The sequence below is a fragment of the Lissotriton vulgaris genome, chromosome 9 (assembly GCF_964263255.1).
Source record: "Lissotriton vulgaris chromosome 9, aLisVul1.2, whole genome shotgun sequence".
Taxonomy (NCBI): domain Eukaryota; kingdom Metazoa; phylum Chordata; class Amphibia; order Caudata; family Salamandridae; genus Lissotriton; species Lissotriton vulgaris.
The window spans coordinates 1,170,405,472-1,170,431,974 of NC_141697.1; the positions used below are offsets into that span (position 1 = coordinate 1,170,405,472).

The 26,503-nt window shown below is 45.1% G+C and overlaps 1 protein-coding gene across 1 annotated transcript in view; it reads left to right on the forward strand.

Annotated features, from left to right (window-relative positions):
• The window catches only part of GRM7 (glutamate metabotropic receptor 7), a 1,698,774-nt gene that overhangs the window by 9,369 nt on the left and 1,662,902 nt on the right, over window positions 1–26,503 (forward strand). The window lies entirely within an intron of this gene.

The following is a 26,503-nucleotide window of genomic DNA, read 5'->3' on the forward strand; positions in this document are numbered from 1 at the left end:
GGCTTCAGCTAGCGGGTTGATGGTTTACTCTTAGGCATGCTTAATTGACAGCTCTCAGTGGGAGTATACGTGCTGCGTCGTCTGTTTCACTCTAGACGTGTTTGGTGGTCAGCTCTCAGTGTGAGTATACCTGCTGCATAGTTTGTTGCACTTTCGGTGTCTTTGATGGACAGCTCTCAGTGAGACTATATTCACTGCATCCTTTGTTGCAACCTGGGAGTGTTTGATGGACAGCTCTCAGTGAGAGTATACCTGCTGCATAGTTTGTTGCACTCTCGGTGTCTTTGATGCACAGCTCTCAGTGAGACTATATTCACTGCATCCTTTGTTGCACCCTGGGAGTGTTTGATGGACAGCTCTCAGTGAGAGTATACGTGCTGCATCGTTTGTTGCACTCTGGGTGTGTTTGATGGACAGCTTTCAGTGAGACTGTACGTGTGTATCGTTTGTTGCACTCTGGGCGAGTCTGACGGACAGCCGTCTGTGATAGCACACATTCAGGGAATGTTTTACTGACGTGGGTGTTTCATGAACAGCTCTCGGTGAGAGCTTCGAAGAGGGTACTTTTAGCCTTCGGAGGTTTTAAAGTGTCATGCCTCAGTGAGCATGGGCGTTGGGCAGCTTTCCCTGCTTCGGATGTTTAGTGGCTAGATCTCCCTGATAGCCTGCGTGCTGATCAGCTTTCACTGCTGGGAGCACACGGTGGCTAGATCAAGTGGTAGAACACATTCTGTTCAGATTTCTGTGCTGGGGAGTTTTATGTGCATCTCTTAGTGATAGCAAAATGCTTTATCTACTGGGAGTAATTAATGAAATGGTCTCAGTGAGAGTGAATACGATGGATAGATTTTAATATTAGTTATAGAAGACATTCAGGTCATCGTTCACTATGAGAGGTGGTTGATTGACAGCTACAAGCCACAGAAGACATTCAGTTGATCTTTCAACCATTGGAGGTGTTTGATTGACAGCTACAAGCAACTGAAGACATTCAGGTGATCTTTCACCATTTGAAGTGTTTCATTGACAGCTCCAGTTGATCGAGGACATTCAGGTGTTCTTTCACTATTGGAGGTGTTTGATTGACACTTCCAAGTGATAGAAGACAGTCAGATGATCTTTCACCAAAGGAGGTATTTGATTGACAGCTCCAAGTGATAGAAGACATTCAGGTGATCATTCACCATGGGAGGTGTTTGATTGACAGCTCCAAGTGATAGAAGACATTCAGGTGATCTTCCACTATAGGAGGTGTTTCATTGACAGCTCCAAGTGATAGAAGACACTCAGGTGACCTTTCACCATTGGAGGTGTTTGCTTGACAGATCCAAGTGATAGAAGACATTCAGGTGATCTTTCACAATTTGAGGCGTTTCATTGACAGCTTCATTTGATAGAAGACATCCAGGTGATCTTTCACCATTAGAGGTGTTTGATTCACAGCTCCAAGTGATAGAAGACATTCAAGTGACCTTTCACTATTGGAGTTATTTGATTGACAGCTCCAAGTGATAGGAGAAATTCAGACGATCTTTCGTTATTGGAGGTGTTTCATTGACAGCTCTAAGTGATAGAAGACACCCAGGTGACCTTTCACCATAGGAGGTGTATGATTGACAACTCCAAGTGACAGAAGACATTCTGGTGATCTTTCACCATTTGAGGTGTTTCACTAACAGTTCCTAGTGATAGAAGACATTCAAGTGATCTTTCACGATAGAAGGTGTTTGATTGACAGCTCCAAGTGATAGAAGACATTCAGGTGATCTTTCACTATTGGAGGTGTTTCATTGATAGCTCCAAATTATAGAAGACACTCAGGTGACCTTTCACCATGGTTAATGTTAATGTTATGGAAATTTATATAGCGCACGGCTGCCCCAGCCAAGGGGCGTCCCGGCGCTGCGAGCAGACAAAATGCAGAGAGAAAGTAGCACAGATAAATGACAGATTATTGAAAAAGATGGGTTTTGACAGCCTTTCTAAAGGCTAAGAGGTCTTGAATCCCCCGTATGGCTTCGGGCAAACTGTTCCATAGCTTAGCAGCCAGGAAACTGAAGGATCGGCCGCCTACTCTAGCCAGTCTAGTGCGAGGAATGGTCGCAAGATGTTGCCCCTCAGAACGGAGCGATCTTCTAGGGGTGTACTCAGACAGGAGGGGACTTAGCAAGGGGGGAGAGGCGGTTTTAAGGATTTTGAAGGCTAAGCATAAAGCCTTGAACTGGATCCTTTTGCCCACCGGGAACCAATGCAACTTTTTTTAAGGCTCCAGATACGGAAGAATGGCGAGGGAGACCAACCAGAGCCCTGGCTGCCACATTCTGGACTCTCTGCAATCTGGTGGTTTCAGCCAGATTCGCTCCCAATAGGAGAGAGCTGGCATAGTGGAGGTGTTTGATTGACAGCTCCAAGTGATAAAAGACATTCAGGTGATCTTTCACTGTTAGAGGTGTTTGATTGACAGCTCCAAGTGATAGAAGACATTCAGGTGATCTTTCACTGTTAGAGGTGTTTCATTGACAGCTCCAAGTGATAGAAGACATTCAGGTGATCTTTCACTATTGGAGGTGTTTGATTGACAGCTCTCAGTGATGGAAGATATGTAGGGCAGCTTTCACTACAAAGGGTGAAGGACAGCCCCCAGTGAGAGCGCACACAATGGGCAGCTCTTACAATTAGACATATTTGACGGGCAGCTCTCAATGATAGGATTGGTATGGGACAGTTTTCACTGCTGGGGTTGTTTGATGGCAGCTTTCAGCAGTAGAATATATGCTGGTTAGGTTTCACTGTTCGGGTTTCAATGACCTATAAATATTTGGGGTACACCTGGCAATACTCAGAATATGGGCTTGTGTAAAATTAAGGTATGTTTATTCTGTGAGAAGCATTTATACCACATTTTGCATCACTGGCAAAAATTAGACATTTATGTACCCAGTCAATAGAAGGAAAAGAGGGATTGAAAAATTATGTATATCAAAATTACAAGAGAAAACAAGTACACAGCAACATTATGAGAAGGCAAAGTCTACTTTTAAATAAGGCATCGTATGTCACAAAAGGTTGTTCCTAATAGCAAGCTATACCGGCAATGTGCATGTGAAGGGGAAGTACACAAAACAATCTTGAAAAACAAACACAAACCTTCTGTAGAATGATGCAAAATAAATGTGCAATGACAAACAGTCTACTCGATATTTATTTATTTATGCCTTCTCAACATTGCATTTACTCAAGCATTAAAATATGTAGGTGTTGACGTTTCAACTTGTTTGAAGATAATTTAGGATTGTGTCTTCATCAGGACAGTGGAAGGGGTGCATCCTAATTGCCTTATTAAATAATGCGTACCATGCCCCCAAAATGTGGATATTAACATATCCTCTATGTTAATGGACTGAGGAATGTAGTCCAACCCCTGGGTACTTATCTGGGTCGTTGACCTCCACGATACTCTTGCGCCTGACTGAAATGAAAGACATCCAACGACTGATGGACAAACACATTGAGGGAATACCCTTTAATTATATACGATGTCTTGTATAAGCAAATAGACGTTGCCTACTCATGAGGTTGGTGTGTACTTGTTTTTTCTTGCAATTTTGATGCATGCAATTTTGCAATCCCCTTTCCCTCCCACTGATTAGGTATACAGAGGACTAAGATTAGTCTGTGATTATGTCATGAATTGTTCAATACATGCTTCCGACACAATCAGCAAATCCATAAAGGGATTATACAATGGACAGTCCATTGGCAGTGGTAGAATACATTCTGATCAGATTTCAGTGCAAGACTGTTTGATTGACAGCTCAGGGATAGAAGACATGCAGTTCAGTTTTCACTGCAGGGGGTGTTTGATGGACAGCTCTAAAGTGATAGAATACATGCTCGTCAGCTGTCATTGTTGGGAGCACAAGATAGACAGATCACAGAATATAGTGACGTCAGATTTCTGTGCTTTTCCTCATTAGCAGGTATGCTGGTTAGCTTTTTTGGTTTGGGGTGTTTGATGGACAGCTTTCAGTGGTGAGTCTTGTCCATCCAAAACTCCCAGCAGTGACATTTTTTATTATTACTCATATTTTCATTTGCAGATTTCAGTGATCACATTCGTGCTGGACAATTTACTCTCCCAGGGGTGTTTGATGGGCAGCTAAAAGTGGCAGTATAGATGTTTGTACTTGTTACTGCTAAGCATGTTTGATGAGCAGCACTTGTTGACAGCATACATACTGGAGGGTAAACATTGTTTACCCTGAAAATGGAACCCCACATGCCATTACAACGCAGTCTTTACAACGACTGCGTTTTTACAACGCATGCCATTACTCCGCAAGTCAGAACAATGACTTGCTCTAGGGGAGCAATCCAACACCTTCCCTACTGTTGCACAGACTGGAAAATTATACTATTCCAACATCAAGCGCTCCCCCCCCCCCCCGCCAGAGCAAGTCGTTGTTCCGACTTGCGGAGTAATGGCATGCGTTTTTACAACGCGGTCGTTGTAAGGACCGCGTTGTAATGGCATGCAGGAAAAAAGCATGCGGGAAAACGAGGCATATTCATACTGGAGTTGTTCTACTGCAGCATCATTTGATGGACAGCTCAAATTGATAACTTACATGCCAGTAGGTGTTCATTTTTGGGTATGTAGGATGAACAGTTGCACAGTGAATAATTGTTTCATTTTTAGATGTCGCCTAGACAGGGCATGAGCTGTCTCTTTGAGACATGCTGTCTTCAGTCTATGGGCTTAGACCCTGCCTCCAACTTTTATACCCCACCTCCACCTTTTGATTGGCTTTTGTCAGTGTCCTTTAAAAAGCGTTGCTTCTAATTGGATAAAAGGTTCTGCTTGTCCCACCATTTCTCAATTGTTAACTCCGATGGAGTATTGCCGTAGGACTTATCAGCTTCCTCTTTTGTCATTGAAGTTCATGTCTGGGGCACTTTTTTTCTATTTAGAACGAGTACTTCTGTAGCAGGGCTGCCTTCTACTCAGCAGCAGCTGCGCACCTACACCAGCCATCGGATGGTTTGGAATCACTCTGCCCCCCGCTCAGTGCAGTGTGTGTAGTCGCAGTCTTCTTTTAAAAAAGTGAATTTTAGAGCAGGGAGGGCAGCCCTCAACACCGTCCATGTTGTTTTTTCCTACTGCCCCCGTGGTAGGCAGGACCCCTCTGTGTAGATCAGGCGCGCAACACCCATTGGGCTTACGCGGGCTTCAGCCCCCCCTGTCGTGTGTGTCAGCTCGGTCGGAGACAGCTTCGCCGGCTGGCGAGCATTTAATTGCAGCTACACCCGAGTACTTAACAGGTCTTTAAAAGACCATTTACTTGTAAATGAGGCTTTTGTTGTATGTTCACCCCTCTTACTGGCTGTAAGAAGGGGTGAACACATAACAAAAGCCTCTCTGTCTATGGTTGGAAGAATTAGCCCCCGCCCCCGAAATATTTTTCAGCCATCCCCAAAATTTGGCTCTCGTTGCCCGCCTGGTGTAGATAGCACAGGATACCCCGCCTGGCGGCTCCAGAAGTGCTGCAGCTGCAACGCAGACACCACCTCCTTCCTGCGCTACCTGCCAAGCCCTTCTCCTTCCTACAGTGCATGTACAGCAGCGGCCGTGCACTGTAGAATGAATGCACCAGACTGAAAATAGTGTTAAATATTTTTTTTAAAATCATAAAACAGGCAGTTTTTGTCATACAGCTGATATTGAAAAGGATTTTGCAACTGCTCCTTTTCCATTGGCAGAAGGGCAATCCCATTTAGATAGACGCTATTATTATGCATGGATCTGACAGGCAATCCTTACACGTATATATGTGTTGTTTCCCGGGACTTCCAAATGACCTTTTGAAGGCCGGCGTTAAAAACCAAAAAAAAATAGAGCCAACAAAAAGAACCATGTGTGAGCCTTTTGTGGTGTTAGTCATACTAAGATCAGTGCAAATGTCATCTACAACTCCTCCATAGCATTTTCAAACTGACCAACAGAGGTGTGTTCCTTAAGATTAACATATAGAAAAACACCAATGTAAACACTATGATTTAAAGCAACAAAAGGTTAAATTGAGGCCTGTAAGGAAAAGGTACATTTTATTCAATTGAAAAGGCTGTGCTTAATGGTAAGGAACAAAAATTGCATCATTCACTTCCTTTCCTGAAGCTTCCTTTGAAATAACACTTAAATGCTCTATTACAAGATGGCCGCCACGATGTATAACTTTGCCACACGCACCAAAGCCTGGCAAATTATGTGACGTTTTACATATGAGGTTGTTTTGCTATTCGGCCATTACAAAATGGCTGTGTGACAGAGCCAATCATGTTGGTTCATGCTTGGTCAAGCATGAGTCACTGTGCTAGAGTGTTTGGGGCTAAAAGAGCATTTTGTGGTCATGACTCATGCACAGTGATATGTACCTGGTAAGTATATTTATTTATGGATACTCCGTCAAGGAGTTCTTGTAGTTGTCCTGGGAATGAGTACTGCAGGATGTGGGGTTGCTCTCAGGTCATGCTGTACCTTTGGCTCCAAGCTTCCCACCAGTTCCCAGCCATCCGGTACATAGTTACTAGACACCGCATGTGGTGTTCATCAGTACACTGCGCTTTCTTGAATAACATATTTATCTACGCTACAAGTCTCACTCAGTTGCCTCGCATACTTTATGAGCCCGATTCACAGAACTAACTTAAGACAAAATCCTAAACTTACTATTTTTGGTATTCACAGAAGTTAGGATTTTGTCTTAAATTTGTCTTAAGACAGACTTAAGACAGACTTAAGTTTGGATTTTGTCTTAAGTCTGTCTTAAGACAAACTTAAAACAAAATCCTAACTTCTGTGAATACCGTAAGTAGTAAGTTTAGGATTTTGTCTTAAGTTAGTTCTGTGAACCGGGCCCTCCCTTTTTTCCCATTTGGCCTTGTTGTACAACTTACACAAGACAAACGTTTCTTCAGAAGAAAGCATGCACTCCACATTTAGGAACACCTAAAATTATGATTTGCACAAAACTGAGGTAATTTAACTTCCCCAATAACTACAGTTAGGGGAACCCATCAGAGGCCTGGAGCTGGTCGCACAATTTCCAGATTTCCTAGTCTGCCTCTGCTGTGACCATCGAATATGAAAATAAATGAGAGGTCAAATACTACAGGCACGCGATCCTTGGCTCTTTGTGCATTTGTAACACTATGCTTAAGTTCAGAGAAATGTGCTCTGATCATGGTGCACTCTGATAAAAGCAACTCAAAGTAGCAGGTGCATATATTGGTGTACACTGGGTAGGTTTGTGGTAACTCGAAGGTGGTTCACAGGTGTAATAGTGATTATTTGTATAGATCTAGTTTTCGGCAAGTAGAAATTCGAATGCAGGTAAACAAGATAAAAGAATGAGCTACCTTTTGTGATGGTTGCTATTTTTATTATGAAAACACAACAGAAGCTGCTCCAAGTACAGTGACCAAAACTTAGGGGATCCTAAGTAAAGAGGGTGATGCATCTCCCAAAAAGTAAAGGACTGTCCTCACACACCACCAGGTGTCATGCTTCATCATCAGTAGTTCTCGCTCTCTTGAAACTTGGTTTGGTAGAGAGCAGGCCTACACATCTAGAATCATGGCGAGAGACTCACCTTGATGTAAGTTTGACTACAGGGGTCTCTCCCTCACTCTCCTCCCACGGGGCGTGTAGGAAGCTCGACCAGGGTTTCAGGAAATCAACATAAGGAGATTGTGACATAGGTCAACCTACCCAGTGGTAACATCCTACTAGCAGTTTGGTAGGATAGGAGCCCTCTTTTACTTTTCCGTCCTGATGAATGCCGCAGATCCTTTGGGCCACATAGGCAGGAACATGTCGACAAAAATAACCACTACGGTGATGGGGCAGTGACTCCCTTTTTCACCGTCCTTGTATTTTTAAATATCATATAATCCCCTATCTGAATAAACGCATTCTGGCGATTATACTGATTTTTAAGACGCACTCATGTCACAGACCCCCACTTAGTTTTTGAAGTGCCTCCCTCTCTCCAGGTGTAGGCCTACTCTCTTCCAATATCTTAATCACACAAGAGAAGAGGGAAAATCAAACTGTGTGGTAGTGAGAAAGTGTAGGGGAAAATACACCTGGTTTATAAAACTTCCTTCACACACAACAAGCTGTGTCATGCTTCATCATAGGGCTGCTAGCACACCTCCGCGCAAGCCAACGCTGGAGGTAGAGCAATAGGGAGGGGGAAGACAATACAACATACAGTGTAGGATCACATGTAAGAAAAGGTGTGCAGAAAAACTGGTAAGAAACAATTGTAATTTAAAACTGGTGTCAGGGAGTCCCATTAACAATTTTAATATCGGGCACACTGTCCAGATTTAAAATGAAGCAAATGTGGATGCTGGGTTGGGTAACTTAGAATGAGGCACCAACCTCTCCACACTGCAAAAGCGTTGACATGTTTCAGATGGCAAAAATATACAACCCCAGCATTCTTCAAGACTCTCAATGTTGTGATCCCTCAGTGCTTATCCTACCTCCTTCAAATCCAGGAGTAGTGGGTAGATAACCCTACCAAGACAAATGCTCGGTTGAAAGGTAGTTGAGCCCATTGCTCATTGAAGAGAAACCGAGTTTATTAGAACAGCTCCCTTTAATCACACTTGTCTGTAAGGTAAGCTGTTGCTCGACACACTTTGTCTCTCCTGGTCGCCGCTCTCTACCAAACCAACTTTCTAGAAAGCGAGGACTTCCGATGATGAAGCATGTCACCTGGTGGGGTGTGAGGACAGTCCTTCACTTTTTGTGAGATGCCATCACCCTCTTTACTTAGGATCCCCTAGGTTTTGGTCACTGTTCTTGGAGCAGCTTCAGTTGTGTTTTCATGTTAGGTTGGAGGCTAGCTTGCTCCGAGCGGCCCATGCCTCTAGTGCCCTCCCAGGACTTCCTTGGGTTAGTGTGTCACATGCTATTTTTTATTGCCACATAGCAAAATTACTTCAAATGAAAGCAAGAACATGAAATGAAAACTTAATCAAAATTAAGGTTAGCACAGTTGAAGACCTCAAGTATCCTTGTCTTTTTCTTAAACAACAAAAGACACAGATCTGGAGCTTAGCTCCTACCTATTTTGTTTTTTGTCACCATAAAATCAAAGCTATCCATACAGCTCCATGCCACACAATTCAACTTCACACATTTCCAATCCACACCACATAACTCAACACCAAAACACATGATTCAACTCAAAAACATAGTCACACAACACACCACATACACACAACACACCACATACATCCAATCCACACCAAAAAAGTCTACATCATGCCGCAAAATTGAACAGCACAGCACATAATTAAACTCCATAACATACCACTACGCAACACTGAATACCATTCCACATAATTACACTCAATGACACACATTCCCACTCCACATAACTCCAGTACATTCAAAACCATATAATTACTATCCACATGATTCCACTGCACGCCATGACACATAATTCCACTGCACACATCCTCTCCACACCACACAATTCCAAAACTAACAATTCCAATCCAACCCACATAATTCCACTCCACACCACATACATCCACTCCATTACACATGGGTCAAAGACATTGGCCTGATTACGAGTTTGGCAGTCTTTATGCGGGCCGCCACTCCAGCACCTTGCAGGAACACCACTAAACCCATAGTCAGACTGCCTGATAGCTGTAACTTTCACAAATGCAAGACTGATTTCATTACAAATGTAAATGTACAGGAATTTATATAGCGCAAATCACCGAGCGGTTTCTAAGCACTTGCTTAGGGAACCCGTCCTGGTATTCCCCTGTGAGAGATAACCCCGGCAGGGTATCCGCAAGGTGAAAGCCAGGCCTCCCGCCGCAAGGGGCCGTTGTGGAGATTAAGCAAGCTATTGTCCAGAGTCGCAGAGTGTGAACCCGTGAATCGAGTAGGCACCGGAGCGAGAATTGTCGAGTCCATGGACATTATAGGACTCAAGATCCCGCCGAGCCGGGAATTGAACCCTGGTCCCGGGCTGACCTCTGCTTCCAGGTCTGCCTCCTCTAACCAGTGAGCCACACTTCTTGCTTGCTTGTTATTTATGGTTAATGCTTTTTTATGCCACACACACGGGGTAGTGTTTTTTAACTGCTGAGGTGGCTGATGAACAGCTCTTGGGGGTAGCATGAATGTTTGACTGCATTATTTTACCAATTATTTTACCAACAGCTCTACACAGCTCCATGCCACACAATTCAACTTCACACATTTCCAATCCACACCACATAACTCGACACCAAAACACATGATTCAACTCAAAACACAGTCACAGAACACACCAAAAACACACAACACACCACATACATCCAATCCACACCATTAAAGTCCACATCATGCCACAAAATTGAACAGCACAGCACATAATTAAACTCCATAACATACCACTATGCAACACAAAATACCATTCCACATAATTACACTCCATGACACACAATCCCACTCCACATAACTCCAGTACATTAAAAACCATATAATTACTATCCACATGATTCCACTGCACACCATGACACATAATTCCACTGCACACATCCTCTCCAAACCACACAATTCCACAACTAACAATTCCAATTAAACCCACATAATTCCACTCCACACCACATACATCCACTCCACTCCATAAGACATGGGTCAAAGACATTGGCCTGATTACGAGTTTAGCAGTCTTCATGTGGGCCGCCACTCCAGCACCGTGCAGGAACACCACTAAACCCATAGTCAGACTGCCCGCCTGATTACGCGTTTAATCCTGGGCGTGTGGTGCTGTGGCAGTGTTACGATGTGTGTATCTAAGGCACATAGGTGTACCTTGGACATGCGCCACCGTGAGGCCACCACAGCCCATTCCTACATGATGTAGAATGCACAATGTCGTGCATTTCATAGCGTGCAAGAACTGAGGGTGCAAATGTATGTTGTGACCCCTTGCATACACCCCCTGGCCCAATAGCAGCAGGAGGCCATGTTAGGGCCCCCTTAGTTTCCTCACTACCACCATTTTCATGGTGGGTTCACCGCCATGAAAAGGACGGCAGTAAGGAAACTTGTAATATGCTCGGCAGTCATTTATAATGCCGATAGCTGTAACTTTCACAAATGCAAGACTGATTTAATTTCATTTTTATGGTTAATGCTTTTTTATGCCACACGAAATGGGGTAGTGTTTTTTAACTGCTGCGGTGGCTGATTAACAGCTCTTGGGGGTAGCATGAATGTTTGACTGCATTATTTTACCAACTGAATATTTGATGGAAAGCTCTATCCGCCCGATTCATCAAAGAAAATAGTGCTCGCAAAGGGCCAGATTCTGAGAATCTGGCCCTTTGCGAGAGCGATTTTTGCATTTGGGATTCAGCATCCCAAATGTAAAAATCGCTAATTGCGATCTCGCAATTTTGCGAGGAATTACATTTAAGGAATCTCTATTTGAGATTCCTTAAATGCAATTCAACATCCAATTTCATTTTGCGAATTCGCAATTTCTTGGCGCAATTTACCGCGAGGTCAGACCTCGTGGTAAATTGCGAAAACTCAGAAAAATGCATTTAAATGCATTTTTCTGAGTTGCATGTTACACACACACAAGTCCTTTGGACATGTGTGTGTGCAACACCTGTGTAAAATTTCATTTGAGGGGTGCTACAGGGTGTCCTTTGGACACCCCTGGCACCCTTCCAATCGCTATCTTATTTGCGATTAGCAAATTGCTAATCGCAAATAAGGAATACTCCCCATTCATTCCTATGGGCCTTTTGGCCCATAGGAATGAATGGCGAGTTATTCCTTATTTGCGATTAGCAATTTGCTAATCGCAAATAAGGAATATGTAGGAATCGCATTTCTTCATGCAATTTCTACATGAATCCCGTTTTGCGAGTCCTTAATAGCGATTCGCTATGAATCGCTATTAGGGCCTCGCAAAACGGGAGTATGATGAATTAGGCTGTATGTGATAGATTGAACATTTTTTTTATACTGGGGTGTTTGATGTGCGGCTCCATGTGATGGCATAAGTGTTGAATAGTTTTAGTGTTGAGGTTTTCGATTGATAGTTCCCAGTGACATCACAAATGAGCAGGCTATTTTTACTGTTGGGTATTATTATTAGGCGGGCAGCTGATGATAATAACATGCAATGTGTGCAGATATTGCTTCTGCTGTGTTTGAATGACACTTCTCAGAAAAACACTTTTTGCAGCTGTTTTTACTGCTAGGGTGCAGGATGGACAGCTCTCGTGACAGCATACATATTGATCCTTTTTTACTACATGAATATTTAATGGGTAGCTGTTTGTGGCACTATACAGGTTGTAGTCGTTTTAATTACATTGCTGCTGTTTTTTTTCTGTATGCAAAAGACACACAATTGATAGACAGAGTGCAGAACAAATCAAAACATTCACTCCCAGTCAAGAGATCTGGGATAAATCCATCATTCTTTTGCTCAACATGCCATCCCAGTTTAGACCTGGCCATATGCAAATCAGTCTTGACCCTGTGCCTCATGGGAACAGATTCAGCCTGAACTGCCAAGCCAGGTCCTCCCTGGACCGGAAACAAGCATCCCAGGACCGATTTTTGGGGTTTCGGTAGCTCTCGGTGCCTTGTGCTGTTTTATTTACTATGGGCTGTTAACTGTCATTGACAAACATGCTGAATAGTTTTTCCTGCTGTGGGTTTAGGATGGACAGTCCTAAGTGACAGTATACATGCTCAGAAGAGTTTTCCTGCTGTTAGCTGTGGATGGACAGTCCTCAGTGATGGCATACACACTCATGTTAGTTTTCCTGCTGTGGGGCTTAATAGACAGTTCTCAGTGACAGCATACATGCTCAGAGTAGTTTTCCTGCTGCGGGTTTTAGATGGACAGACTTCAGTGACATCATACATTCTTGGGTTCGTTTTCCTGCTGTGGGGTGTAATTCACAGTCCTCAGTGATAGCAAACGTGCTCTGGTTAATTTTCCTGCTGTGGGTTTTGGATGAACAGACCTCAGTGACAGCATAAGTGCTCCGGCTAGTTTTACTGCTGTCGGGTTTAATAGACAGTCCTCAGTGACATCGTACATGCTAAGAGTAGTTTTCTGCTGTCAGGTTCAATAGACAGTCCTCGGTGACAGCATACATGCTCAGAGTAGTTTTCCTGCTGTGAGGTTTAATAGACAGTTCTCAGTGACAGCATACATGCTCAGAGTAGTTTTCCTGCTTTGTCGTTTAATAGACACTTCTCAGTGACATCATACATGCTCAGAGGAGTTTTCTTGCTGTGGCTTTAATAGACATTTCTCAGTGACAGCATAAGTGCTCAGAGTACTTTTCCTGCTGTGGGTTTTTGATGGACAGTCTTCAGTGACAGCATACATGCTCAGAGTAATTGTCCTGCTGTGGGCTTTAATAGACAACTCTCAGAGACACCAAATATTCTCAGAGTAGTTTTCTTGCTGTTCGTTTTAATAGACAGTTCTCAGTGACAGCATACATGCTTAGATTCGTTTTCTTGCTGTGGGGTTTAATAAACAGTTCTCAGTGACAGCATAAGTTCTCAGAGTACTTTTCCTGCTTTCAGGTTTCATAGACAGTTCTCAGTGACAGCATAAATGCTCAGAGTACTTTACCTGCTGTGGGTTTTTGATGGACAGTCCTCAGTGCCAGCATACATGCTCAGAGTAGATTTACTGCTGTTAGCTGTGGATACATGCTCAAAGTAGATTTCCTGCTGTTAGCTGTGGATGGATGCTTTGTCGTTTAATAGACAGTTCTCCGTGACAGCATACATGCTCAGAGGAGTTTTCTTGCTGTGGGTTTAATAGACATTTCTCAGTGACACCATAAGTGCTCAGAGTACTTTTCCTGCTGTGGGTTTTTGATGGACAGTCCTCAGTGACAGCATACATGCTCAGAGTACTTTTCCTGCTTTCGGGTTTAATAGACAGTTCTCAGTGACAGCATAAGTGCTCAGAGTACTTTTCCTGCTGTGGGTTTTTGATGGACAGTCCTCAGTGATAGCATACACGCTCAGAGTAGTTTTCCTGCTGTGGGATTTAATAGACAGTTCTCAGTGACAGCATACATGCTCAGAGTAGTTTTCCTACTGTGTCGTTTAATAGACAGTTCTCAGTGACAGCATACATGCTTAGATTAGTTTTATTGCTGTGGGGTTTAATAGACAGTTCTCAGTGACAGCATAAGTTCACACAAGTACTTTTCCTGCTGTCGGGTTTAATAGACAGTTCTCAGTGACAGCATAAATTCTCAGAGTACTTTACCTGCTGTGGGTTTTTGATGGACAGTCCTCAGTGACAGCATACTTTCTCAGAGTAGTTTTCCTTGCTGTTGGGTTTAATTGACAGTCCTCAGTGACAGCATGCTTGCTCAGAGTGATTTCGCTGCTGGTGTTTGATCTGCAGCTCTTGAAGATAGCATGCATGCTCGAAGTACTTTTCCTGCTGTGGGTTTTTGATGGACAGTCCTCAGTGACAGCATACATGCTCCGAGTAGTTTTTGTGCTGTGGGGTTCAATAGACAGTCCTAAGTGACAGTATACATGCTCAGAAGAGTTTTCCTGCTGTTAGCTGTGGATGGACAGTCCTCAGTGATGGCATACACACTCATGTTAGTTTTCCTGCTGTGGGGCTTAATAGACAGTTCTCAGTGACAGCATACATGCTCAGAGTAGTTTTCCTGCTGCGGGTTTTAGATGGACAGACTTCAGTGACATCATACATTCTTGGGTTCGTTTTCCTGCTGTGGGGTGTAATTCACAGTCCTCAGTGATAGCATACGTGCTCTGGTTAATTTTCCTGCTGTGGGTTTTGGATGAACAGACCTCAGTGACAGCATAAGTGCTCCGGCTAGTTTTACTGCTGTCGGGTTTAATAGACAGTCCTCAGTGACAGCATATATGCTCAGACTAGTTTTCCTGCTGTGGGGTTTAATAGACAGTCCTCAGTGACATCGTACATGCTAAGAGTAGTTTTCTGCTGTCAGGTTCAATAGACAGTCCTCGGTGACAGCATACATGCTCAGAGTAGTTTTCCTGCTGTGAGGTTTAATAGACAGTTCTCAGTGACAGCATACATGCTCAGAGTAGTTTTCCTGCTTTGTCGTTTAATAGACACTTCTCAGTGACATCATACATGCTCAGAGGAGTTTTCTTGCTGTGGCTTTAATAGACATTTCTCAGTGACAGCATAAGTGCTCAGAGTACTTTTCCTGCTGTGGGTTTTTGATGGACAGTCTTCAGTGACAGCATACATGCTCAGAGTAATTGTCCTGCTGTGGGCTTTAATAGACAACTCTCAGAGACACCAAATATTCTCAGAGTAGTTTTCTTGCTGTTCGTTTTAATAGACAGTTCTCAGTGACAGCATACATGCTTAGATTCGTTTTCTTGCTGTGGGGTTTAATAAACAGTTCTCAGTGACAGCATAAGTTCTCAGAGTACTTTTCCTGCTTTCAGGTTTCATAGACAGTTCTCAGTGACAGCATAAATGCTCAGAGTACTTTACCTGCTGTGGGTTTTTGATGGACAGTCCTCAGTGCCAGCATACATGCTCAGAGTAGATTTACTGCTGTTAGCTGTGGATACATGCTCAAAGTAGATTTCCTGCTGTTAGCTGTGGATGGATGCTTTGTCGTTTAATAGACAGTTCTCCGTGACAGCATACATGCTCAGAGGAGTTTTCTTGCTGTGGGTTTAATAGACATTTCTCAGTGACACCATAAGTGCTCAGAGTACTTTTCCTGCTGTGGGTTTTTGATGGACAGTCCTCAGTGACAGCATACATGCTCAGAGTACTTTTCCTGCTTTCGGGTTTAATAGACAGTTCTCAGTGACAGCATAAGTGCTCAGAGTACTTTTCCTGCTGTGGGTTTTTGATGGACAGTCCTCAGTGATAGCATACACGCTCAGAGTAGTTTTCCTGCTGTGGGATTTAATAGACAGTTCTCAGTGACAGCATACATGCTCAGAGTAGTTTTCCTACTGTGTCGTTTAATAGACAGTTCTCAGTGACAGCATACATGCTTAGATTAGTTTTATTGCTGTGGGGTTTAATAGACAGTTCTCAGAGACAGCATAAGTTCACACAAGTACTTTTCCTGCTGTCGGGTTTAATAGACAGTTCTCAGTGACAGCATAAATTCTCAGAGTACTTTACCTGCTGTGGGTTTTTGATGGACAGTCCTCAGTGACAGCATACTTTCTCAGAGTAGTTTTCCTTGCTGTTGGGTTTAATTGACAGTCCTCAGTGACAGCATGCTTGCTCAGAGTGATTTCGCTGCTGGTGTTTGATCTGCAGCTCTTGAAGATAGCATGCATGCTCGAAGTACTTTTCCTGCTGTGGGTTTTTGATGGACAGTCCTCAGTGACAGCATACATGCTCCGAGTAGTTTTTGTGCTGTGGGGTTCAATAGACAGTTCTTAGTGACAGCATAAGTGCTCAGGGTTCTTTTCCTGCTGTGGGGTTTTGATGGACAGTCCTCTGTGACAGCATACATGCTCCGAGTAGTTTTCGAGCTGTGGGGTTCAATAGACAGTTCTCAGTGACAGCATAAGTGCTCAGAGTTCTTTTCCTGCTGTGAGGTTTTGATGGACAGGCCTCAGTGACAGCATACATGCTCCGAGTAGTTTTCCTGTTGTGGGATTCAATAGACAGTTCTCAGTGACAGCATAAGTGTTCAGAGTACTTTTCCTGCTTTCGTGTTTAATAAACAGTTCTCAGTGACAGCATAAGTGTTCAGAGTTCTTTTCCTACTGTGGAGTTTTGTTGGGCATTCCTCAGTGACAGCATACATGCGCCGAGTAGTTTTCCTGCTAAGTGGTTCAATAGACAGTTCTCAGTGGCAGCATAAGTGCTCAGAGTACTTTTCCTGCTTTCGTGTTTAATAAACAGTTCTCAGTGACAGCATAGGTGCTCAGAGTTATTTTCCTACTGTGGGGTTTTGATGGACATTCCTCGGTGACAGCATACATGCTCAGAGTGGTTTTACTGCTGTGAGGTTTAATAGACAGTTCTCAGAGACAGCATGCATGCTCAAGAGTGGTTTTCCTGCTGTGGGGTTTAATAGACAGTTCTCAGAGACAGCATGCATGCTCAGAGTGGTTTCACTGCTGGGTGTTTGATGTGCAGCTCTTGCAGATAGCATGCACGTGTGCAGCTCTTGCAGATAGCATGCACGTGTGCAGCTCTTGCAGATAGCATGCACGTGTGCAGCTCTTGCAGATTGCGTACATGTTATGCCACTTTCACTGCTCAGGGCTCGAGGCCGCACCCATGTTGGATCCGTTTTTAGTGCAGGGGATTTTGACGGGCGGCTCGCGGGAATAGCTGGCATCTCATAGCTGGTGTTGCTGTTAGGTGTGACAGCATGCCTGCTGGCTGTATTTCACAGCCACCTACACCTCCTGGCCAGCTGGTACTGCCACCCATGCATGCGAAGACACACAGCCCACAGCTGTTACTGCCCAGGGCACAGCACTGGTAGCTGTCTGTGCTTGGCACACTTGCAGGGCAGCACACACGGTGTGTCCCTGTGCGTTGGGCGATCCTGGAGCAGTCCGTGCCTTATTCCGAGGGAAGAACCCGGCCTGATGACTGTTCCACAGATATGTTTTGCAGGACTCCCCCGGCCCCATCCGCGCATCTCCCTTCGTGCATGCACACCCGAGCTGGGGAGGGGATTGCGCGGTTCCGTCACCACCCTGCGCCGTCTCTCGTCATCACAAGGACGCCTTCGCTGTAAGCAGCTGGCAGCGAACAGTGCTTAAAGAGGGATGAACCAGTGCTTAATTTGTAAAACAAAAGTAAGTGCCAGCGCCCTCGTCAGGAGGCCTCACAACGTGCACCACCCACTGCTCTGCCAGCTCTGCCAACAACACTACCAACTCAACTGCTAACCATCACAATGCTACACGTGTGACCATTCTGTGTGTTCGAGGCCCACAAAGTGATATTAAGGGGTTGGACAATTTGGGGCAGATTTATGTTGGGAATGTGCCACGTTTGCGTCACGCAACAGCGGCATAAACGTGGCGCATCCCTACGACCCATTTACAACGTGACGCATCTAGCCAGATGCGTCACGTTGTAAAGCCCTGTGCCACTTGTGGGCGTTCCTGCGCAGGGTGGGCGTTCCGGGGCAGGTGCGCCTCGCAAAAGTGGCTGAGTGAAATCTATAAGATTTCACTCAGTCACTTTCCGGCCAATGCTGCGTCAAAACCCTGCGCCTGCTTGAAGCAGGCGTAGGTCTTGACGCAGCATTGTAAAGATGGGGCACCCCCGAGCCTTCCTGGAGCTGCGTCGCACTTGCGACGCAACTCCAGCAATGCGCCACCTTTACGGCACAGATGCATCACGCATCTGTGCCGTTTTTACCCCATGGTGCGCCGCATTGTAAATGCGGCGCACCATGGGTGGCGGAGCAGAGGCGCAAAATAACTGGCGCCCCTGGGGATGCGCCAGTTATCATAAATCTGCCCCTTGGTATTTGTTGATTTTAATGTATATCAAATTAAAAAACTATTGTTCTGCTCATCTCAAAATTACACAAACAGCGCCACCAGGTGTCAGCGGTCATAAGAGCAGGTGCAGAGTGCCACAAATCACTGGCTCAAACTAAGCACTAAATTGTGGCATGTGGTCTCTTAAACGGGCGTCACCAAAGCAGAGTAAATAACGATTCAGTATGAGGGGCGTGGCTTAAGTAATTAAGGGCGTGGCCTAACAAGTGTAAGCCAGGATCCTGTGCTTCCTGCTGCATGCCACCTGACCTGACCAGTATTTTCATGCTTCTCAGTAAGTTATCGGTTAGTGCATCGGTATATTTATAACTTCCCTAAAACACGCCAGACCCATTGGCTTTGCCAGTGCTTGTTAGCAGTAGCGGACAAATGAGTAACAGAACTGAAATTGTCTTGGATAAAATTGAAACTGCTTTGATTCTGAAAATATGAGACTGGGAATTAAATGTTATGAAGTTTGATGACAACAGGAACAGGTCTTTGGAGTAACTCGGTCACTCCTGTTCTCCAAGGTCTACTACTTTCCTCTGCAGTCGTCACTATGCTAGACATTTCTGACATTCTTCTGCCCACATCTTTCTGATAGCTAACATTATCTCTTTCCTCTTCTCACTGCTTTTTATTCGGTCCCTCTGCACACGTTCTTTAGTGGGACCCCACGTCCCCATTCACATTTCCTCTCTTTCCAACAGTTTTGTGTACATTTTTTGCTCTTTTACATTTAAATGGTGCTGGCAAATACGTAACTGTTGCTCTGTGCTCTCTGCAGAGAGGCCAATGACTGAATGGGCCTGTAGTCGGAACACTTTTACGACCCAATGACAGACAAAGTCAGAAGCTCTACCTACCTTCAGACTCACCTCCAGAGCTCTCAATGTTGCTTAGCACGGCCAGCTACCTACGGGAATCAGCTCACTGCATGCACGACGCAAGACTGATATGTTGCATGAAAAACTAAACACAGCACCTGGCGACAGGAAATGCGCCAAGTGAGCGCGTGTTGAAGTAAAACGTGAAATGTAAACAGGAACTGCACCGCTGAAATAGTTAACCTTTGCAGCAGCAGCAGCGACCCGTGCTGGTAAGAGCGGCGAGGCAGGGTTGGAGGTGGAGTGGGGGATTCGACAGACGACCACGATGGAAAATTAAATAAATAATGAATTTTCCCTTGTCATCGTCTGACAAAATCCACCCCACCCGGCCTCACCGCTCTTACCTTCACGGGCTCCTGCTGCTTCGTGGTATTCACAGTAATTATTAAGAAATCGATAATCCCCCCCCCCCCCCCATAGTTTTTAGGATATGAAAATAGGGCCTGAAGCAGGGCCGATTGACTACCGGGCAGTTTGGAATGCTGCCGAGCTGGGGACTGATTTAATTGCAGTGGGGGCTGATTTCGTTCATGGAGACCCGCGTGTGCTTCAAAATAATGAAAGCAAAACGAATTCCGTTTAGTACACGCAGGTCCCCATCAACGAAATCAGCCCCCAGCTCAGCAGCATTCCAAACTGCACGGTAGCCAGTCCGGCCCTGGCCTGAAGGGAGCCACTTCACAGCCAGCTTGTAATGAATGTTGGGCCCGACACCCTACAGGACCCGCCCCACTTGAAACCCGCCCCATAGAGCAGGCCCGTGCTCTGTGATGAGGGAGCAGTGCGCGTCAGCGTGAGCGCTCCCCGGCCGTGGGTTTTGTTTACTGCCCGGCAGGGATGGAAAGTAATCACAGCTGAAGGATGCTTAGGATTTGTTTACAAGGCATCATCCGGGAAGACACGATGGGTGGGGGAGGGGAGAAACCTCTGGACACCGCACTGTTGCTGATGCTGCCTTCCTCTTAGCACCCGGATACCCTTTCCTGGGAATCTGCATCTTTTATCCACATTTTAAATCAAGTTTTTGAATAAGCCACAATATTTGTGATCTGATTCCGTGTCCTAAGCTAGCATGTATTGACCCAGTGTGGGTACATGTAAATCAGTTTATTTGTATGTGCAGTGGCGGCTTGCAGCGATTGAGAAAACCTTTAAGGATGAGAAGCAAAAGCGCGCCTTGTCAGGGCCAGTAAGACCTATGTAAATACACTGGGGCATATTTATTAAGAAATCACGCAGCGCAGCGAGACAGGTCACATTGTTGAGCTGCGCGATGGGGAAAGGGCAGGAATGTGGAGGCGTAGCACCTTGATGCATTCCTAGGGTTAATAATGTCGCTAAATCTGTAAATGCATCAAAATCCATGGGAGTTGCGTGGGAACACCCACGTTCGACCCATGGAACGCCTCCCTGGGGTAGAGTAGTGCAATGATTTGTGCTGCTTTGTGTTACTCCACATTTATCAAGCCATTTGTGGCGGCTCTAGGTGGGCTTGATAAACCTAACGTAGGTTTTGCTTTACCCTTGCGCACCCTTTTGTGCAACAAGGGCGACGCAAAACCTTCATAAATATGCCCTTCAGTTTATAGGGTGTCCTGCACAGGCACAAAAGAGTTGGATCCATGAAACATTTCGAGAATATTCACACAAGATATGTTTACATGTTGTGGATGTGAATGACTCTCCTTATAGTGGTAACCCTGTAATCTTGGCTACATTGGACACCCTGCTCTAAGCAAGGCGTTGATGGTTGTGTTAACTCTGCATAAGCACCACATACCTCTCTGCTTGTGGTCACCCAAGTTTGGTCACGTTACCTCCGTACCACTCTTTTTATGTTAGGAGGGCCTAACCGGCTTTTTACAAGGTATGGGGCACTGTGTGCATTTGTGCTTGCTGCAGACAATGTTTGTTGTAATATCAGGGAAATGAATAGTAAAAACAGAACCACTAGATGATAAAATAGGGCCACAAATAGCCCCAAAAAATGGTGCACACGCTGACCTGTCAGACCAGCTCATCAGGCAGATCATGAAGGAAGATCCTTCTCCTACCTCGCAGCAAAGACTTGGAGCTCCCGGCCTCTACATCCCAGGCAATCACCACTGCTGCCTCAATTCAGGCAGGACCGCAAGACCAGGCTGTTCCACTGAACAGCAGATCTCCCCCCACCTCCCCAGCCCCTTGAGACCCTAACAAGTGAGAAGTCGGACATTACAAGAAACCTGATTGACTGACTGCCCTATGGGCCCGTCCGACCGTGGGTGTGAATGAAATCTGCCACAGCAAACAGGAAGAAAGGCTCATGGATGGCTGGGCGGCCCTTTAAGTAAAGTATTGTTTACCGATTCAAAGTGGGAGGGTGCAGCAGGTCCAGAGGCACCAAACCACAGTGGTTTTAGTGGCCCATTGCATTGTAACAATGGCTTTGTTTTAATTTTGAAATGGTCAGGAAGTGGGGCACTGGGTCTATTATCCTTGCCTTTGCATGGACCTTAGGCATCACTGTCAAGTCCATACCTCCAGGTACCCGTTTGAGTAGAGGTACCCGAGGACTCCGTCTCGCCAAGGACATAATGATGCAGTCTTAGACTTTCCTTTTACAAAGCATTGTTTTCAGTTGGGTTAATCGTATCAAATGAAGTGAAGCGGGACTACAACTCCCAGAATACACTATGGTCTTACACGAAAACAAAAGACTGGTAGAGCTTGTCTCGGATGGGATTGAGTTACATTCTAACCTTACCTTTCGGTAACACCTGGTGAGGTTGGAGCACCTTGTGTATGTTGGCAGGGTAGAAATTCTCTCATAAATCAATCTTGAAGGCTCCAGAGTCACAAAAAAAGAGTGCTTGGGCATAGCTTCTGTCACATAGGGCCGGCTTCTGCTGGGCTGATAAGGAGGCCCATCTCATGCACACCAGCACTGATTGATTCTTCATAACATCTGGCTGGTAAATACAACATCCCCCTCCCCCTCCCAGGCACGCGAACCTCCCTTTCTTCCATCCCTCAGCATTACACACTGAAAGCTTATCTCAGTATGAATTCCACTGGGCCCATAAGCTGCTTCATAGATAAATATTAGTCGTGGGGATTTCACAGCGAGGGTGATCTGTGAATATAAAGCTCCTTGGTATGATATCTGCCCGTCCCGGGCCCTGTGGAAGAGCAAAACACAGATGTCTTCTTTTTCTATGCAGCAGAACTTAACTATCAGAACTGAAGATGTTTTGGTGCATGGTAACAACCATACTATTTTAACATTTTAATGAATTGTTTGCGTTCCATAAAGAGCGTGCATATACTGAGGCCCGGATTTGCTTACCTTTCACAAAACTCAGCAAAGGAACATGTAAGCTGTGCTGCATGAAAGAGAGAGAGCAGAAATGTGCCATATTTACAAAGAAATGGCACACTTCTGTTCTTGCACTGTGCTAGTGCACTTGCAGCAATCTAGCACCAACATAGGCACCAAACTATTCTTAGAGGCTGTAGGGAACTGGGTTACTGGTTGAGGGGGGTGAGACCCTACTCAAGCAGCAACCACAATTCTGGTCGGGTGAAACACAACCAAGCCTGAAATTAACCTTTGCTTAACCCTCTGGTAGCTTGGCACAAAATAAATCAGGCTTAACTTAGAGGCAATGTGTAAAGCATTTATGATGCAAACTAGTAAAGTGAAAACACAGCACAAGAAAAATCCCACACCAACTTGGAATAATAGAGTAAAACTTAATACATAATTTGACACTAAAACGACAAAAATCGAATGAGTAGAAATGAAGATATGTAATTTTAAAGATTTAGGTAAAAATAATGCTGAGAAGCACAAAGAGCCAACTGTTGTTATCTGTTAGCACCTGACTGGGACCAAGTCACAAGTCATGGACAACTAAAATGGAGCACGGGTTATAAACAGGGGCCAAGTTAGGGCAGCTGACCAAAGTATACTGGGTCCAGGATGTGTCACACAGCAGTGATTCCTTGGAGCTGTTGGGCTGCAATGCAAGGTCCTGCGTCAAGGGTGCATCATGCACTGGCAGTTCAGAGGAGCTGCAGGACTGCGATGTGAGGACCTGCATCAAGGATGCACTGCGCAGAATCAGTTCAGTGGAGCTGAGGGGCTGTATTAAGAGGTGCAACATTGAGGAGACGTCCTGCAGCAGCGGTCCTGAGGAGCTGCAGTGTCCTGAATCGGGGGATGTGGCATGCAGTGCAGTTCCGATGCTGCGAGGCAATGTATCATGCTTTGTTGGTTCTGCTAGGCCCAAAGTTGTGCTGGCAGAGCACCTTCAGGACCACTTCCAAGGGTCCAGGACTGGAATGGCACCATTTGGGGGGTGGGGCTCACCGCATGCAGAGCCAAGGTGCAAAGGTTCATGGTTATTGGAGCCTTTTTCTGTCCATGAGGCACTGATCAGCAGGACAGCCAACTAGCCTTTGATTCACTCTGGTGGCCCTGGGTTCAAGATGCAGGTCTGGCCCTTACTCAAGGAGAAGGGCAGCCAAACAGCTGAGTATCAGAGTAGGAGTCCTTGCAGTGAAGAAGCACAGCAGTCCTTCTATTGATTCTTTCATAGGTTTTGATGTGTACTGAAGAGTTGGGTCTGAGGGTAATCTATTTTTCCTTGGTGCCAGCTTTGAAGCAGGAAAAGTTTCTAGAGGGTTCCACCCTAAGTGGTGTTTGGAATTTCCATCTTTTATGCACTGGACCCAGCTTGTCTGGGGGCACAAAAGACCCAAGCAAACACAAGGAGATGATGGACGGAGCGCTGAAACTTTTCAGACACTCATCCTTAGTCACAGATCTGGGTTGAATCCATCATCATTCTTTAGCTCACTTTGCAACCCCAGTTCAGACCCAGCCATATGCAAGACAATCTTGACCCTGTGCCTCATGGGAACAGTCCTGTTCCAACTCCCAAGCCAGGTCTTCCCTGGACTGTAAACAAGCATCATTGGACCAGTTTAGGGGTAACCTGGCTTGGCAGTTCGGGCTGGACTGCCACTTATTGTGGGAAGTCACTTGATCTAAAAATACTGTCTCCTCAGTTATGCTGCTTCTGAACCTCCTGACAGCCACACTGCCACAACCAGTAGAGGAAAGTGCTGACTGACTTGTCCTGCAGCACTTTCCTCCTTCAGCACCAGTGAGAAGCACCAATGGACTGCTGAGGGGACCTGCACAGTCCATCCTGCTGAACCGACGCACGTTTCTAGCCCCATCCCCAGGTAATCATGATTGGGTGACCCACATTTTCTGTTCCCAATTGAAACATTTTGGAACTCTCCAGAGGTGGACAGATGGGTGCCACAAAGATGACACACCGTTTCTTCTCTGCCCAGTAGACACACTGCCTGCTACTATGTGAGCACCTCAAGTGAGTCCTTTTTATGGTCTTGAGACGTGCACTGCTCATTGGACACAGTTGTCCACCTCCTAACAAGATCACATTTGGAAATGTTTGCCAGAGTTCCCTGCCTTCAACATCAGGGTCCAGTGCTCTTGGCTTGTGTTGGTGTCACTGCATACAGCCCTTTCTTCCTTCCTCACTGGTTATTGTCCTGTAGGCCTAGACTGAACACATAATAATGGAGGTAGGTATACATGCTGTAATGTTCTTTAATGTAGGTTCTCTGTTTTGTACAATGTTCCTCTACTTCCGGGAGTCTGTCTCCACCCATGCATTGTCTTCTCTGCTCTACCTTTGAATGGTCTCCTCCTTCTTACTCTTTCTGTTGCTGATACTGGAAACGGCGTCCAGTGTCCAGTGACTTGTATTCGACCTGGGAGGATTGCACTCTGCAGAGACTTACTGTCCTCCTGACAAAATGATGAAGATGCAGACTGGCCCTTTTAACAGATGTCGTAGAGGGGCTGTTATAACACTGGAGGCTGATAGGAGCTCCATGAAAAACAAATGATAAAAAAGAAGACTTAAAATTAGCTTTAAGCCGTACCCAAAATAATTGTGTTTTGGATCCGGCTCAAATAATTCCTGGGTGTGTACTGTGACATAGGAGACATCTGTCCCTTAACTGGGGGTTTCTTGATAATACTGTAATTAACAGTTTGATTCACCCTGCACCTATCGGAAAATTGCCAATTCACATCTCATTGACGCAGCTAGTTTTAAGCCTTCTTTTTCTATTTGTTAGAATACCCACTTTGTTGTGTGATCATCTCATTTGGGATATACTATAGCCTTACAGCCCGCCGTAGCGGGCTATAAGAGCTATTAAAGCCCGCTCCAAGGGAGCGAAACTTTAATAGCCGTATAGCCCAGCTACGAAGGGCCTGTAGAAGCTCGGAGCACTCCACTGTATTCAATGAGGTGCTCCACATTCCAATGTTCTAATAAATGATATAGTTTTTTGATATCATAGAAGCCCTGAGGAAGTCTTGCTTAAGAAGAAACATGTGTTGGCTTTGTTTGGACTGTCTAGTATACTGTGATTTCTACCATAATTGTGCAATGTGTATTGTATACACCATGAAAATATTTAAAGTGCTATTGTTTTCTTCATTTGTGGTTATATTTGTAATATGTGTGGTATGAGCTGAGTAAATGTATGCATGTGAATAAAAAACTGTTTATATTACAGTCATTGATTATAGATTCCGATAATTTCAAAATTATTCTGCTTAGGCTGTCCTCAGGCAGATGTATAATATCAGGTGTATGGATACCTCGAGGGATGGAGAAAATACATCCAACTATCAGGTGGAATTGCTGGGGAACATGTAGTTCTGGGTGCAATTTTCTTGGTAATTTTTCATCTGCCCCAGACTGTCACACAAAGATTTCAGCTGTTTTTCTGCTGGAAAATAAAAACGTATAATGTCAGTCAGGCAAGAAACTGTTGTTATTGGCCCCATAAGAATTAACCCCTTTCTTGCGGCCACGATTTCCCCGCAGTGCGGCACTTCCGCAAAACGGGCGCGGCCGCGACGTCCATTGGCCGACGGCAACACTGCGGAGGTAGTGCTGCCGTCGGCCAATGGCCGACGGCAGCAAGGAAG